The sequence below is a fragment of the Ambystoma mexicanum genome, chromosome 1q (assembly GCF_040938575.1).
Source record: "Ambystoma mexicanum isolate Mex_15411 chromosome 1q, UKY_AmexF1_1, whole genome shotgun sequence".
Classification (NCBI taxonomy): domain Eukaryota; kingdom Metazoa; phylum Chordata; class Amphibia; order Caudata; family Ambystomatidae; genus Ambystoma; species Ambystoma mexicanum.
In genome coordinates this window covers 319198740-319215508 of record NC_090922.1, presented here as the reverse complement: position 1 = coordinate 319215508, position 16769 = coordinate 319198740, and the positions used below count along the sequence as shown (strand labels likewise).

General features: G+C 43.7%; 1 protein-coding gene across 3 annotated transcripts in view; it reads left to right on the top strand.

The window, feature by feature from the left end:
- CEP89 (centrosomal protein 89) overlaps window positions 1-16769 on the top strand; it is a 1655177-nt gene that overhangs the window by 705393 nt on the left and 933015 nt on the right. The window lies entirely within an intron of this gene.

Below are 16769 nucleotides of genomic sequence, written 5' to 3'. Positions count from 1 at the left end.
GAAAGGAGAAAGTGGTGGAGCAGAGAAATTATGTTGGAGGTACAGTGGAGAATGGAGACTGGTTGGAGAAAGGGAGAGGAATGCAGAGTGAATATTGGGATGCAGGTTGGAGAGAACACCAGCAAGGAGTTTGGTAGGAGATGCGAGACCGATGGTGAAGTGAAATACTGAGTAGAGTTTACAAGGAGCTGTAGGAAAGACGTAGGAACTGCCCTCGGAAAGGAAATTGAAGGAACATCTGAATTCGGGCAAGAGTGAGTGCTGGGAAGGTGGTTGGAGGAGAGAGCACCACCAGGAAAGTTAGGAGGAAGGTTTGTATTTATTCAAAGAACAGGTGTATATTTTGTACACAATGACTTCCAAAGTAGCTAATAACAGAACGCAGAGGGAGTCCTTGGGTAAGGTGCCTTTTAAATAAGAGCATCATTGGATTGAATCATGTATACTTGGTGATGAAGGGGTTATGGTAGGAACATAAACTAAGGATAGGGACTGGGGGGCATTACAGTATTTCAACAGAGAGCCTGACACCAGTATTTACAAACTACACAAAGTTGTCCTGAAGGCAGAATTCAGGAAAGGTGTGTTAGGCGGTTAGTGTGGGTCAAATCCATGGATGGATTTATGGACGAGAATCAGTAATTTAAAGAAAACAGGATTTTTGCAAGAGGAGCCATCCCATATGGTGACAGTAGGTAGAGGTGGTGTGGGGGAGTTGGGGTAGGGTTAAAAGGTTGTGTCTCAAAGTCCTCCACTTGGTTGAGGGGAACAAAAGGGTAGAGGGGCAGACCAAGAAGTAGGATTGTGAAGCAGTATAGTTTTCTGAGCACAAGAATGGAAATGGTTTTTAGTTAAGTGGTGCAGGATGAGTGGCTCCATTTTTCTAATGGTTAGGAGGTTGAGTCTGGCTGCTGTGTCAGTGACTGTGAAGAATTCATAGAGTTTCAGACTGTTGTCGGAGAACCCCAAGGTTGTGAGGAGGTGAGGAGATCAAGAGGGAAGGAGATGGGAGATGGGAGAGGGGAGTGGGGTTGATTTTGGAGACTGGAGAAAGCGACTTATGTCTCTGAAGAGTTTAGCATGAGTCAGTGTTCAGGCATTCAATGGTGGCTGGTGGTTAGATGATGGTTATGCATTTGTAGATTGTAGGGGTGAAGAAGTTGAAGGAGAAAATTACTGAGTATCATCAGCTGAGAAATGGTAGTTAAAACTGAAGGATCAAATGAGTTTGCCAAGTGAGGAAGTGTATTGGGCGAAGATTAGTGGGCCTAGGATTGATTCTTGACGAAGACCTATGAGACATTGACTGGGCATGTGCTGAATAGAGTCCAATGAGATGGAGAACTAGCCGTCAAAAATTGGTGGACACCCAGTCAAATATAGTATCCTCTAAGCCAAGGAAGGGCAGAGTTTGAGGAGGGACGGATGTCTACTTTGTCAATGGCAGCTGAAATGTCTAGTATGATGAGAATGGAGGAGAGGTTTGCGTGTTGGCCAGTGGTCCGGGAGTTGGCGAAGTGGATGAGAGCAATCTCGGTGGAGTGTTTGAACCACAGTCCATGGAGGATGGTGGTCCACAAGTGAGTGTACCTCCAAAACTGTTGACTATGCAGTTGAAGACAACCCCTGCAAAGATTTTAGAGTGGTGGTGGAGTAGTAATGGAAACAGGTCTGTAGAATGTGGGTTGTTGGGGGTCAACACTTGGTTTGTTTGAGAGGTATGACTGTGCCTGTTTTATAACAGTCTGGGAAGATACCAGTTGAAAGAGAAAGGTTGGATATGGCAAAAAGGTGAGAAGAGGAGCCGTCTGCAAGTTCCTTAACTGTTTATGGTGCAAAGGTATCAATTGGAGCATAGAATGAGTTCTGGCAGAATAAAGGATAGGCAGAGGGTCAGTGGGGACCCGGTGGAGATGTGAGGTAGAGAGGAGAGTGCAGGGAAGATGGGAGAATGAGGTGCTGGGAGGGATAGAACAGCGGAAAATGCGTCCAGTGTTTTTGTAATTTTAATGGTTAAGTAGGGGCGGTAAGTCATTGAAGGGGAGAGAGGAGGGAATGTAGCAGTTATTCAGGGGGAAAGCATGGGCTGGACGGCCAAGGATAGTAAGCAAGAGTGTAAACAAACATTGAGTGGAAACCTGCTTATGTAATAGGATTTTGCTGTTTCGAGAGCTGTGGTCGGGTTAAGTCAAGATGCCTCTTAGGCAGTGATAAGAATGGGGGGGATTGGTCTTTGCTCCACTGTTGTAAACAGAGATGCATTGTTGCCGTCAGCAGCTGAATGGCTGGTGAGATCCTTGGTTAAGGATGCAAGCAGGATGGGGTGAGGGAGCAGATAGTGTAGTGCTCATTGAACAGGGTAAATGTTGCTGAACTGAATTTGGTTAAGACAATTCCAAGGGAGTGATCAAGTGGAGGAGAAAGCGCTTAGTGAAATGTTGACTTGTTTGAAGTAGGGTGTTAGGCAGAAACCTGTGCAGTTCCCTTAGGGACAACTGCAAAAGGCTTAGGACTACAGGTGTTGGCAGTAAACCCAATTGGTAGCAGTCTGTACCACCCAGATTTACCTGGTAGCTGTGGCTGAGCAGTCAGACTTCTCTCAAGAAGAGTTAGACAGTATATAGAGTATACAAAATAGGTACAAAGATACAGTAGCACAAGCAAACACTGACCAGAGCTTTGGTATAAAAGTATATAATTATTTATTTAAAACACACTTGTAAAATACACTAACACTAATATGGCAAGCAAGTTCAAACACAGTCACTATCAATATATATACATCCCTGATTACTTATTGAACAAGTCTTAGTTAAAACACCACTTATTTTCAGACAGATGTGAGCGCTTACCCTAAGATGGCACTCCAATAAGTTAGTTAAAAAGGGAGCGAAAAGGCAGAATTAGGAAAGCACACAATACCAACACTTTTAAAAGAACCACAGCAAGTCAGGAAAGGCAGAGTCTACTTTAGAGCAAGACATTTCATAGGCCAGGCCCACTCTTGGAGAGAGCAAGGCAGAATGTGTCCAAGATCACACAGTTGAATTATACTTTAAAAGTCTTTGCAGATAGTTCAAAAAGAGTTGGATCAGTTCAGAGAAAGTTAGTTAACAGGTCCCAGGTCACCCCAGGATAGAGAGTCAAGGATTTACGGGACACCTTGAACAGTCTGTTGCAAGGGAGACCAGGCGGGACACAGTACCTGAAATGGTGAGAAAGTTCCAGCTGGGGCAGTTGTTCCTGGCAGCGGGTGCAAGTCGGTGCTTCGTCCAGGGGAAGAGAAGATCTCGACGTGGGGGAAAGCTGGAGGTCGTTGCACTGCCAGGTACGAAACCAGCCGCGGAGTTTCCCGGTTAAAAGGTACTACCCTTTTATTCGCGGTAGTGGTGAAGCGTGGCTATCCGGCCACCGGGGTGCTTGGCATGGGCGATTCGACCACGAGACGATCCAGAAAGGCGAAAAGAGGGCGAACTGTTTATCCCCACCAGTTCAAAGGAAGAAGACTCTCCGGGATGAAGATCTTCTCTGTCGTGGGGAAGTGGTGAGGCGGTTCAGCAGGGCTCCACCGGTGGTGTCGTCATTGCAGGTCGGCTCAGCTTCTCCCTCTTCGGATTCTTTGGTCCTGTGGCGACTTCTGAAGTTCCAGTCCCCAAAGCCCTGCTTTTATGCAGAAAACCCCCATTCATCAGTCCTAGCTGTCACTCAAACATGCGAAGTGGTGAGCCGGGCGGCTCACCACTGGGCCAATCACACAAGAGTGCGACTTGAGTTGCCGGGGAAACTCAGTCCAGGGTGCCTAAACCCCCCTCCCACACATCCTGTAGACCCAGACAGAGTGGCACCACTTTTGGAGGCTTCTGTGCAGAAGCCTTCCAAAAGTGGAACAAAGGGCTCGACTTGGGTTGGAGTTACAGAGGCGAACACAAGCGCCATTTTAAAATCAAGTCCTGGCAAAAAGACCCAACCGGGGAATAAATATTAAATAAATAACCCGGCGGTATCTTTAACATTGCCCCAACAAAGTGGTGCGTTTAAAATGAATGGGGAAATCCCATAGGAAATATTCTGGTGGAATATTTTACGTGGTAACCACTGCCACCAGCCAGAAACTCGACGAGGGGGGACTGCACAGTGCCCCCTCGAAAAACACCATGGGGCAATCTAATTACCCCTACCAGTACTTCCACAATATGATGGTTTGTACTGGTTCTGTTCACAATTTAAGACTAGTAAAGTCAATGGTGACTTTACATGCCCTGGGAGACAGTAGTCAGTCCCAGGGTATGGAGTCTATGTTTGGGGGTCACTATGACACCCCTGTGTTACTGCACTGAGGGTGCTGTGTAATACACTTACCAAAAACACATGAAACCCTATGGAGTAAAAGACCCCATAGCCCATAAAACACATTACAAAGTCAAAGGATATCACAAATCATGTCTAAGAGTGGGAGAAAAAAGAGTCTCACTCTTAGCAGGAGAAAATAATAAACCCCAAAAATCCAGCAAAGCTGCTGGGGGACTCACTAGGCTTGGGAAATTAGCCTATACAGAGAATTCTCCCTAATATAGGGGGCATTGGAATTGGGCTTTAATCTGTTTGTTAATGGATGATGAAGGGGGTTCGGAGAGCGGTAGAGGAATGGAGATGAAGTGAGAGGGACAATTGTCGAAGCAGAATAGTGGAGTGTGGAAGATGGGAATATGAGCTCAAGAGAGTTGCCCTGGATGTAGGTTATAAGGTTGTATCTATGTTGACTTGTGAGTTGTCAGAGAGAGTGGAGGTAAGCTATTGCTCTTCGGCCTTAGTCATTTTGAAGAGGTTTGTGTCACCCATTATGGCAGTGGAGAGGTCAGCTGGGAGTGTTTTGAGTAAGAGGCCAAGATCAAAGACGACGTTAAGGGCACCTGATGGGCTATAGATGAGAAGTATAGTAAGGTGGGTGGGTGTGAGGAGTTGAACCAAGATATGCTCAAAGCAGGAGAAAGTGAAATTGGAGAGGGAAGAGGTACAAATGGTGTCTCCTTGCTGATCATGCAATCTGCACCCCCACATGTTTTCACAAGTAGTGGGATCTCAATATATGAAGGGGCTAAATTCCCCATGCAAAAGAATCCTCCTAGCTTGGGAGTTTAAATGTCGGGAAATTGACATATGATTAATTCAGGATACAAGGTTAAGGACAGGAAAGCAAAGATACATTTATGGGAGCCACATAGGACAAAATATTGGGCTTTGGGAGAACAAAATGTTGGGGTGGCTATTTTTATATATAAAAGGCTGGGGATTTAAAAGGCAGGAAAGTATATGGCCATGGGGCGGTTCGGTGCGGGGGAGGGGGGGTAGAATACTGGTAGTGAGGCAAGATGCGCAAATTCCAGCTGTCAGAATGTCCGTAACAAAAGAGTCCACCATCCTGTGTCCAAATCCTACTTCTATCCCTTACACTTATAAATGAACTAAACTGGATCAGTCTCTTCTGAGTCCAGAAGAATGACCCTAATCTTCTGGATGAACACAGTTCACAAGTAGGGGGAATGTCTCCATCCCCCTGACCTTTTCCAGGCCTGCATTTACAGTTGCACAAAGTAGGGAGAATGGCTTCCTTCCCCTGGCCTTTCTCAGGATATTATTTACACAGTTCCACAAAGTAGGGGGCATGTCTCCCTTCCCCTAGCCTTTCTCGCTACCGTGTTCAGCCCCTCCAGTGACTCACTTGGACCAACCTGACATTCAACCTTACCAGCTACTACGACAAGCCAGCTTGTTGCCGGACCTTGTCCTCACACAGGGTTGGCTCCTTGACCTCTCGGTATGCTTGACTGATTCTTCCCAGTATCCCTGGTACACGCCCCTGCCAGGAATACTGTCTCTCCTCCACAGGGTCCTTGACCCTGTCGTTATGTTTTCTTATCTTTGGGTCGCGTTGGTTACTCTTTCTTGGGTCCTGGATCCCTTTGTATTGGCTTCTCGTGGCCCGGACCCCTGTATCTGAATTTCTTTCTCGGGTTACCAGACCCCTTCATACTGGCTTCTGTAGAGGCTTTGTGCTCTAGCACTTTGAAGTGTCTCTTGTGCTAGATGGGATTACCAATAAGGATCTTGGACCAAATAACCAGACCGACTCAAAGAATATGACAAAGTACTACTTTATTCTCAATGTAATAAAGCAGGGAAAAACTGGCAAACATCGGACTGATGCTTGTACACTCAGACACTAACCTGATTACACAGAGGTCTTATACCCCAATATGCGTAATCTGATGTCATTCTACATGGCAAACTGTAAAACCTATTTATGGGAGGGATTGGTTAGGGGAACATATCTACTTATAGAATACATATGGGTTAGTACACCATTGGCTGTCTCTGATCTGTAAGACATGCCTTGATCTACCTCTAAATACGTATAATACTAATTAAAGCGGATGAATGGTAGCATATTTGTCTATTCAACATTGCATAGCAGATTGTCCCATAGACCCACTGATTGGTTGGCATCCCCATTTAAGGAAGGCATCGTATCAACAGTAAGACAGACACAAGGGACCACAGTTCTAGATTATTTATTGAACTTTCACAAGGGTGTGATAAACGCCTATCTAAATCTACAGATGGGAGCACGCTACGACCATCAAATAATAATAATGCAGTCCCAGAGCTGTCTTTGTCAAAATAAAAGGGGCTATACTAAAATAAAACTATTGCCAATTGTTACCGCTAATTTATAAATAGTGTGGCGTAGTGTTCATGAAAAAGAAAGAAGCGTTCACAAAATGATAGGTCCGAATGTTCGGGCCGTTGACCTCCCTTCCCCCCATTTTCAGAACGGGGCAAGGTGGTTCACTCGAGCAAAGAACACACTCTGGCTTCTATGCCACAAGGATACAGTTCCATTACCAGATTCAGGGCCTTTTGTGTACAAGTCTCTTTGCTTCTTAAATCTCTTGATTCAGAGGGCCTGATGTACAGTTATTTTCCTCTTACAAGCATCCAATTCGGTTGATTCACCCTGGATCTCCCTCTTCCAGGCTCAGATCCCCATTTTACAATGTTCAGAGCATATTCTTTCTCGGGTGACTCACGGTTCACCCAGGCTCCCCCTCAGCCAGGCTCAGATGAGCACCCACGTGCCTCCGGACCACTCGGTCTATGATATCTTTCTCGACTTACCGAAGTTCAGTCACTCCTTTGGTTTCCAATTATATTCGTGCTGCTCGTCGCATGCATCTCACACACTGTTCTCTTTGGATTTCTTCATACAATGTTTCCGCTTGCAACCTTGGTTCAAACACAAGCTGGTTTGGAATCAGTCTCTCCGACTCACCAGCTGTGCTGTCTTTACTGACGCTGCTTTATTTTAGGAGCCAAGGACAGTACCATGCCGGCAATCGCTCCTTCCTGCCTTGGTTGTCGACACGGGAGAGCCCCAGGTACTTCCGATTCACAGTGTAGGTTTGTTCAGCTTTTGTTTCCGGTCTAAGGTTTCTTACTTTCCAAGGATCACAAAAGTACCGGTCTAGAAAGGTCAAGGGCACTTCCCTCCTTGCAACACCCTTTCTGGTCTCACCGTCTTTCTCCTTGTATTAAACTGCCATCTTGGAACTGCTGTTTCGTCCCATGCTTTGCCTTGCTCGGAGTGTGCTTTCGTGCTCCGCCTTTTATCAATGTGGGGAAGTGTGATGGAAGTCAGGTGTATGTAATGATCAGTAATTTACTGACCTTGCCTGAACATTTTATTGGGACTTGTCAGGTATACGGTTCTGGTGTTAGTCTATTGTCGCTCACAGTGATCTGTCTTTGATAAAGGGTTTGTGTCGAGAAGGAGGCGGTTTGGGGGGGTTGAGAGAGGTATCCTATCTGGTAGGATGGGGAAAAGGTGTTGTAGGGAAGGGGATACCGTGTCTCACCACCCGGTGTCCCACTTCCACTCCCCGAAGACCCCTCATCCAGCTGATCCTCCCGTACTGGTTCACCCCCAGGAACTGTATCCAAAAGCGATGGCTGTGTCCTGGCCACTTGGATAACAGATCCTTGGGGACTAGCGGGTGAGACACCTTCAGGTTTCTCACTCACCCAACCTTGGACTTTCAGCTTGGCTAGCAGCACTTAAGCAAAACGAAACCTAGGTGCTAGAGTTTCTGGCCATGAGCCAAAGTTTTCCATCTGTAGTTGACCTTGTAGCCTGCTCTGTCCTGGTACATTCAAGGAAAGCAGTGTGAGTACATCACTATCTTCATCCAAAGCTTAATGAATAGCCCTTGTTTTTCGACTTCTGAATCACGTGTGAAGAGACCACAAATTTGTCCATTTTCACCTCTTATTTACTGCTATTTGATTCAATTTATACTGGGTGTCATTGCTCCTCTTGGACTCCAGAGACTTGCTCACTCCATCTTGTACAGACTTTATACACTTTTAATTGTCCAATACTTGGTTCTTGCAGATGTTTTCTTCTTCTTTAATCTAAGAGAAATATGTCTCACGCACATGGTTTATCAGTCTACCTCCCTTTTTGCCTTGCAGCTATTCCTTAAAAATAGCATCCTTGATGCCAACATAGGCTCCTCTTCGTTTTGCACATGAAGCCGTTTTCCAGCGCCTCCTGGGTCTGCACCGCTGGTCAGTCTCTGAGGTAGCTGAATTGAATCTTTACATGAGCTGATGTCCATTTTCATATCATGGCCGTCTTTGCCAGGTTATATTTCCCTCTATAGCAAGCTTCTATATGTCTTATCTACCTGGCGTTGCTGCGTATTTATACATATTGGTCAGCAAGTTACTTTATCTTCTTTGCATATATGATCACTTTATCATTTCGTACATGTTTCTCTTGTGACTTCAGTTACATCAAGTATTTTCAGATTGTTTCGGTATGGCTTCGTACATCTTCTTCATGACATAACTGTGTCCTCAGTTTTCACTCAACGCTCCATGATGCCCAATGGTGTGTGCTGCCATCCTTCCACACGATATCCTTCCACAACCTGAGTGTTAGGATATATTCAATACGGTTGTCCGAGTTCATATCATCACTCGTATACTCGATGCAGTGTAAGCATAACACATGTGGTCCCATATAGGGCCCTTCTCTTGCTGTTTCAGTATGACGGCGGTGAGGGGATGGGAGTTGGGGAAAGCACGTCTACCTGCTCCTCTACATTCCGCCCTCTGGTCGAGTTCTCAACCACACTCTCCTCTTCAATCTCCTTCTCTTCATGCTGTTGTTTCTTTGGAATCCAGAACTTTGTCACCTCCCCTCAGGTGACTGCATTCTTTATATGCTCATCCACACTCCAGCTCATGTGACAGCATTCTCCTGATGGTGGACAGAATATCCAATGTCCTACATATTTGATGATCCCTTGGGTAGCAGTACTTCGTTCCTGGGGGTGCAAGGGTGCCTTTCTTTATATTCTCATGGGTACTTTTTCCATTTTGCATCTGCTCACCAGTTCCTGAATGTATGTCAATCATTATCTTCATTCCAATAGCAGTATTGCTCCAAGTATTTTAAAGGCATTCGCCAACCAGGTTGGAATCCACAACAATAGAAATGAGAACCAATCCTCTCCTTCTGTTTCGTCAACTTCATATTCCATCTTTGTATGCATGGTTGTCAGTATAGTTATTGCTTCTGTCAGGGTCCCATTTTCAAAATACACAATCGAGCTTAAGCTACCACTCCCTCTTATGTGAAGGTTAAAGCTGCCTGTGGAGAAAGACGCAGATATGAATAATTCTGCACTATACCTCAGCTTTTTATGTTATTCATGAAAAGGTATTTTTATTAATTTAATCTCTAGTAAAAACACAATAGATACATCAAAACAATATGTATACAGAATACCACAGTAGCAACCAAGATACAAAAAAGGACAAATTGCATAATTCTTACATACATTAAACAATCATGAAAGAATTATCATATGGCAGGCTGCCCAAAGATATTTAAAGGTCACGCCTACTCTGTAAAGTGCGTACATGCAACAGTGGGGTTAGTGCTTAAAGTGCTTTCTTATGCGATCGAACAGTATTAACAAGTTTCAAAAATAGTCCATATGGGTATGACAACACCACCACAACAGTTAGTTTTGCAGAGTTAATTTGTTCTTATACATGTATAATTACCATCCTTATCAAACAAGCTAAGGCAAAATAAAGGACATATTGCATTCTGTTTCTTTCTAACAGTGGTTGATGTGTTTCAACATTAAAAAACAGGGGGTCGGGGGTCTGGGAAACTCTCTACCAGTACAAACACAGCCCATTGACTTGTTCTTGGGTGGATGGCCCCTGGGAGAGTTTCAACCAAGTCTTTAGATCACTGTTCTTTCCACAGAGAAGATATTTACCCACATATCAGTCTTTGTCCTGCCCAGGGGCAGTCCAGCACCGAAATGCGAGGCAATTCTCCTCTGAACAAGAGTACCACAGCAACCCAATACACGTGTTTCAACCTTGTTGGGCATCATCAGTGAGGTGAAGCCGTGTCTCTCTAAGAGCAGTGAGCAAGTGTTTCAACATTATCCAGCAGGTAATCACTAATTTCCTTAGTTTCAGCTTTTCTTGTTTTTCAGGATGTTTCTAGAAATGAAAGATCTGTTTTTCAGCCCTAGGTTAAGAGCCACCCATCCTTGGTGATCTTATTTATTGTATAGTTGGGCCTTCATCAGGACATACACTTTTATTTCATGGAAGAGACATCTTATCTCTTGACTACCCCTCTGGATGTTTCTTTGGGATTCACCAGGCGAGACTACTAACCTTAATTTCATTGTGCACACAGAGAAAATAGATTTTTCTTTTGTATTTATTGGTTTTCGAATTATCTCAAAATATTGTCAGTCCACATCTGTTCAGGCTGTGGCATCTGCAACAGTAATGCATTTATTTTATGTTTCATGCTTGTGCGTCATATATTAATTACATTTTTAGATACAATGTATCACACTAACCTTTTATTTGTTTCCTTTTGCCCGTTTTGGTCACGCCTGGGATTTATTAATTTCTTATTTCCATTTCTTATGCTTTATTTTCTTGGACAGCTCACCTATTGTACAGAACTGTTATTACTAATCTACTTCAAAGACAACATTTTTTGGATGATTTTGCTGGCAGATTTTCAAACTTCACCTGAGATTACACATTGCATGATATAACAATTTTATGGGCAAACATTTATATTGTGCATTACACATTCATGACATTTTTGAGAGATGTACACAGCCACATTCCATCAATGACCTTCTCATGTCTTGCCCATTCACTGGCACCCGATGTCTTAATCTCTTCTTTTCTTTTACTTCGTGTTTAAACTAGGTCACCTATCAGAAACTAATATCACTAATCTGCTCAAATACCCACTTTCTAATGTATTTGCCAGTGGCTTATCTGATCCCAAGCAGGGGATGTACATACCTCACATGCACATTCATTGTACAAGTTACAAATGTGTCATTTGTTTTCACCGCACATTAGTTTACAGTGCGTGATTGAGTAGCCAAGAAGTCTGCTTATTGCTTACACGCCTTGTATATCTGTGGCGAACGATGGTGCTTCAGCAAAGTCTCATGCCTACACATGGCACAATATATCTTACAGGGAGGTAGATCTTAATAGCTACCACCAAATCACATGTTTCACAAGTAACAAAGACTCCTTTATGAATTACAGCACATGAGCATAACAAAATTACATCCGCAGGCTGCACAGGAACTCTCACAGGACCCCTCATTTAACACTCATTTAACTCATTCTACACGCTACACTGTGTCACATATATGTTTAACGGCAGGGATAAAGCCGCCTCGTTTCGCTTACCGACATTGTCCCCGATATCCCTCGAGGTGGGACCGCATCTGTCACCCAACTTCTCTGTGCATTTTTAAAAGTAAGCTGCAGCGATTTTTTTCCTATTTAACAAACAGCCGGGTGACGTGGTCTGTTTTTACCTAGTTAGTGCCTTTTCTATGTCCGACAGCTAATCCCTATGTGAATGTAGTGACATTGGCCGCAGCCATCTTGGTATAATCAACCTACAGCATCATTTGTGCTTATTCAATTTCCACATGGCAGAGTGCATGGTACTTGAGGCAATGAACTCAAGCAGATGTTCAGCTTTATTAGTTTCCTATTTTCTAAATCTTGGGATGGTATGAATGTACAGAAAGAAGGCCCAACCTTGGCCCTTATACCTTCTTCCATTACTGTAATTAAGTCCAGGACATACCTGTTCGGGAGAGTCATCAGCCTGATGGCTCTCAATTATTCTCTGATTGCATTGAATCCTTTAATTGTTATATTGATCGTCTGCAGCAGCTCCCATCTGGTTATCTGCAGCCACTTGGCGTTCACTTCAGTCTGAAGTCCTTCCATAAATATAGGTGTCATTATCATTGCCATCTTTCTGAACAGTTTATGCTCATCTGGAATGTCTTCATAGGCGTTTATTGATTTTGATGAAAAATAATTCTCCCTCTTCCACCGGCGGAGGTTGAACGCCCTCTTCCTTCTGATGTTCATTCATTTTTGGAAATCCATCAATGTTGAGATCACTTTGAGGAATCACTAATGCTGGAACATATACCATCACAATAGAGCATATTCCTTCCCAATTCTTAGGCAACTGCATGTAAGCTCTGGATCCACAGGCCCAATATCAGTCCATCAGTACAGCAGTTCCTCCATTCATTCCTGGGACCTCGATTATCTGTCCACAGCCTTTGTTCTCTCAAACCGGAGCCGAGCCTCCATTCTTGAAGCATGTTGTTGCATTCTTTAATGGTATTATAGACACTGGTTCTGCTTAATTATCGACCCATGTTATTAACTTTGAGTAATTTGCCCATGATTCTAGACATCGGTCATTCACTATTTGCATTATGCTTACTGGTTATTTCTTCAATAAGTGTGCAGGGCAAGATAATAGTCTGTCCTCCCATCCGGTACTGGTGGCAACAACCCCATATACCAATAGCCGAGGTATCTCCCAGCATCCTGGTTCTCCTGCTCTTTCAGTCATATCTGAGCAGTCCATCCTCTTCATCTGGACAATTTGTATTTGTTCTCCAATCTGAGATGGATAAATACATTTTTTGCATGTCCACCCCATTCCACTTATCTTGACATAGGTATCTTCATATGGGAATGTTTCTCTTGATCACCATTTAAGGTTGCCCATTTTCCTTCGAATTGCCATCTGGTTGTACATGCTGCTAGATGAGACATATTGCATCATGTGCAGGCATCTCTTTGGCAATTAATGTCCTTGCTGCATTCGTTGAATATGGTATTAAGGAACAGACCTAGCAGCTTTCATATGACATTCTCTCTCCCACCTCCTTCATGTGCTGGTACCATAGGTTACTTTTTTAAATGAGCCCAATTATCAAGATAAGTATTTATATATTCATGGTCTTCCCCAACATCCCTTATAAATATAAATAGATGCCTAGTGACATTATAAAAGATACTGTTTGCGCTCTCATCAGGGAGAATAGGAACTGTTTCTTTGTTCCCGACCATGTCTGTAGAATTTCTTATAACATGTCTAAATGCCATAAAGATCTGGAGGAAAACACAAATCATAATACAAAATTATATCATAATTATTATTCCACGAAAACGAATCAATTTTCTTGATGGGAACTGAAAGATGATTGCTATGATTATTCTAAAAATAATATAATTGTTCTTTGGATTACCGAAAAATGACACTATTCCCATATCTTCTTACTAAAGCAGGATAAGACAGCAATATGTAAGTAAAAACAGCATTCAAGAATGTGTCGATTGTTATTGTAATGGGTAACATAAGATGAAATGTGCTTCTCTTCTTTCAGCTCCAGTAATTTAAAGCATTGTTCCCTTAGCCTATCTAAAAATCTTCCAGGATAGCTGCAATTCTATTAATTCCTAATCGATTGTTGAAAGATATTGGTCCTCAGTTCAAAGTGTTGTGTTCTTCATTGTCCTTGTCTTTACTTTTGGCCATCAAACAAGTCTGCATGCGTGGAACTTCTACTCTTGCTTCACCGTCAGTAGCTGCAGGAGAGGTCTGGGGTTTTCCTTGATATGATTTGATGTTTAAATGCAGCCAAGCTCTTCTTCCTCTTAACTTGGCAGCTGTGGGGGTAACTTCTTCCACCTCATAAGGTCCTTCAAAGCGGGGCGTACTCCAAGTGCGTACAAATATTCTTACCAGCACCTGGTTCGCCTGCGTACAGGCTGGGTTATTTTAACAAATCTTCTGCTTCAAAGGGTTGATCGTCTTTGTTGCTTCTCTTTGACCCCACACTTCGATTTTTGACCTGTTGAGACGTGAAAGAAACACTTGCAGTCATTGATAGGTAATCGTGCATCTCTTCACCTAGTGCCTTCGCTACACTATGGGCATCAGTTTTTAACCTAGTTGGAGGTGCAAGGTAGGTTCTAATACAGCGTCCAGTCCCCAACTCATGAGGAGTTAGATGGTGATCTGAGCCAGGCTGGTTTCTTTGGGCGTATAAGGCAATGGGTGGGCAGTGCAGCCATCTCTTATTTAACGTGCTCTTTATTTTCGCAATTATTTCCTTTAATAATCCATGTCACCTTTCACAGATGTCATTCGCCTGTGGGTGGTACGCAGCAGAAAACGAATGCTTAATGCCTAATAGAAGAACTATTTGTGTAAACAGCTCATTTACAAAATGTGGTCCATTGTCGGACCACAAAACGCTGCTCACACCCCATTTTGGAAACACTTCACGTACAAGGAACTTGGCAGCACATGTAGCATCAGGGTGTGTGCATGGACCTGCCTCGATCCATCTAGAAAAAGGACATACCACGACCAGCATCTATCTGTGGCCGTTGCATGTCTGCAGCATGTCCACATAATCTATATGTAGGTGCTGAAATGTGCCATTGGGTCTAGGAATTGCTTCTGTTAGGTTCACAAAGTGTGCCCCACAGTACATTTCTGGCACACAATGCAATTTACAGTCAACTGTGCCACATGTTCTAACATATTTGGCGAGAACCACTCTTCTGTAATTGTAGCAGCAAGACTCTCTCGAGTCACATGCACGGGGTAGTGAAGCTACTCTAGCGCTACCCTCAATACTAGAGGCATAACTGGCTTTCCAGTACTATCCTGTCTCCAAATTGCCTCAGTGGGGGATCAAGAACACCCCCACTTTTTCCATAAATCTTTCTATTCTTGTGGTGCTCGACCTTGTATTTCAATCAACTGGACAATAGACAGCATGTTAAAGTCCTCCTTTACCAACATGCATAGTCCTGTCATCTGTCTAACAATTTCAATTTCAAAATAAGAAATGGTTGGGAAATAAGCTACCTTTTAGCTTCTATGTCTGCGGCTTCATTTCGGCAGAAAATGACATCTTTTAGTATGCGCTGCACATTTTATGACTGTTAAAGTCAATGGGGAAGGTAGGATAGCTCAGGCTTGTCCTTGCCTTTCTCGCGGTGCCTCCGGGTAGGGACTGACAATGTTGTTAGTCCTTCTTCCATTTTAAGTTCCATGGAACACAAAAGCAAGACTGCTCAATGCGATAGTCTTGTGAGTTCTTTCAGGTGCAGAGCTTCTTCCTCGTCTCAGTATATTGAGGTGACAGTTCAGTGGAGTCAGTCTTGATCTTCCTAGTCTCATTATACTGAGTCAATAGTTCAGTGGAGTGAGTCCTGATCTTCCTCGTCCCAGTACTAGTGGTACTATTGCTATAGCAAAAATACATGGAGGAACTTGGGTAACCAGAGGAAGGAAAAGAAAGTATGGGAAGAAAGGTGGGTGAGGGTACACTATACCGCATTAGCCCAGGATGTCCTCCCTGTATCCCAGAGGGGGAATCCCTGCCCATGAGATCCACCCGCTGAGTACCACCCCGAGGGGTTTTATCACCTCCCTGGCCTCAAGGAAAGGGTCTCTCCCTCTGGGAGAAAGGAATGACATCACAGGATTCGTCACACAGCGTAACACTAGACCTTAAAATTACATATTTAAATAAGAAACTAGCAAGGTAATGGAAGCTTTCTTTGAAAGGAATGCTATTTAATCTGCCGCTGCAAAAAGGAAAGTACCAGAAAACGGCCTTCTCTGCCTATGCCCCAAGACTCTGCAACCTCCTCCCTATCAGCATCAGACTCACTCCTACAATTCAGAAAAGAACCTAGACTCAACTCTTCAAGGATTGTCTCCTCCTCAACACATAGGCCATAACGTGGCCCTTTCCTGAAAAACCACCATATCTTGACCCCGGTTACAGTTGGGGAGTGGCTATGGGTACCAACAAATGGGCTCTCCAGAGGGGGCAGAGATCCTGTGATACCGGGGCCTATTATGGGAACTTTGGAAAAGGAGAGCGCACTGAAAACCTGTCCCATTTGGGTTTCTCTGGGCTTCACTATTCAGAAATGCAATGGTAGATCCATTTAGATTTCAATGATAGTATAAGGGAGGCTTCAAAAGGGTGGGCTAATTTTGGAGAAAACTTTTTAATGTTCCAACAACTGGAAGTAGAGCTAACTTTAGGTAGCTTACCATTCTTTGTGTAGCTGCAATTAAGGGGATTCCCCCTGCCCCTACATGGGATTTAGATTTACTGAGAGATTTGCTACCTTTGGAAAAAGCTTTGGATACTCATGCGGGTTCACTAGGGCTGATAACTTAACTATAAATCCATGACAAAAGCAGATTCTAAAAGTTCCATAAAGGCAAGAAAGAACACAGAAAGATTTAGGGGTACCTCTTACTGACAATCTGT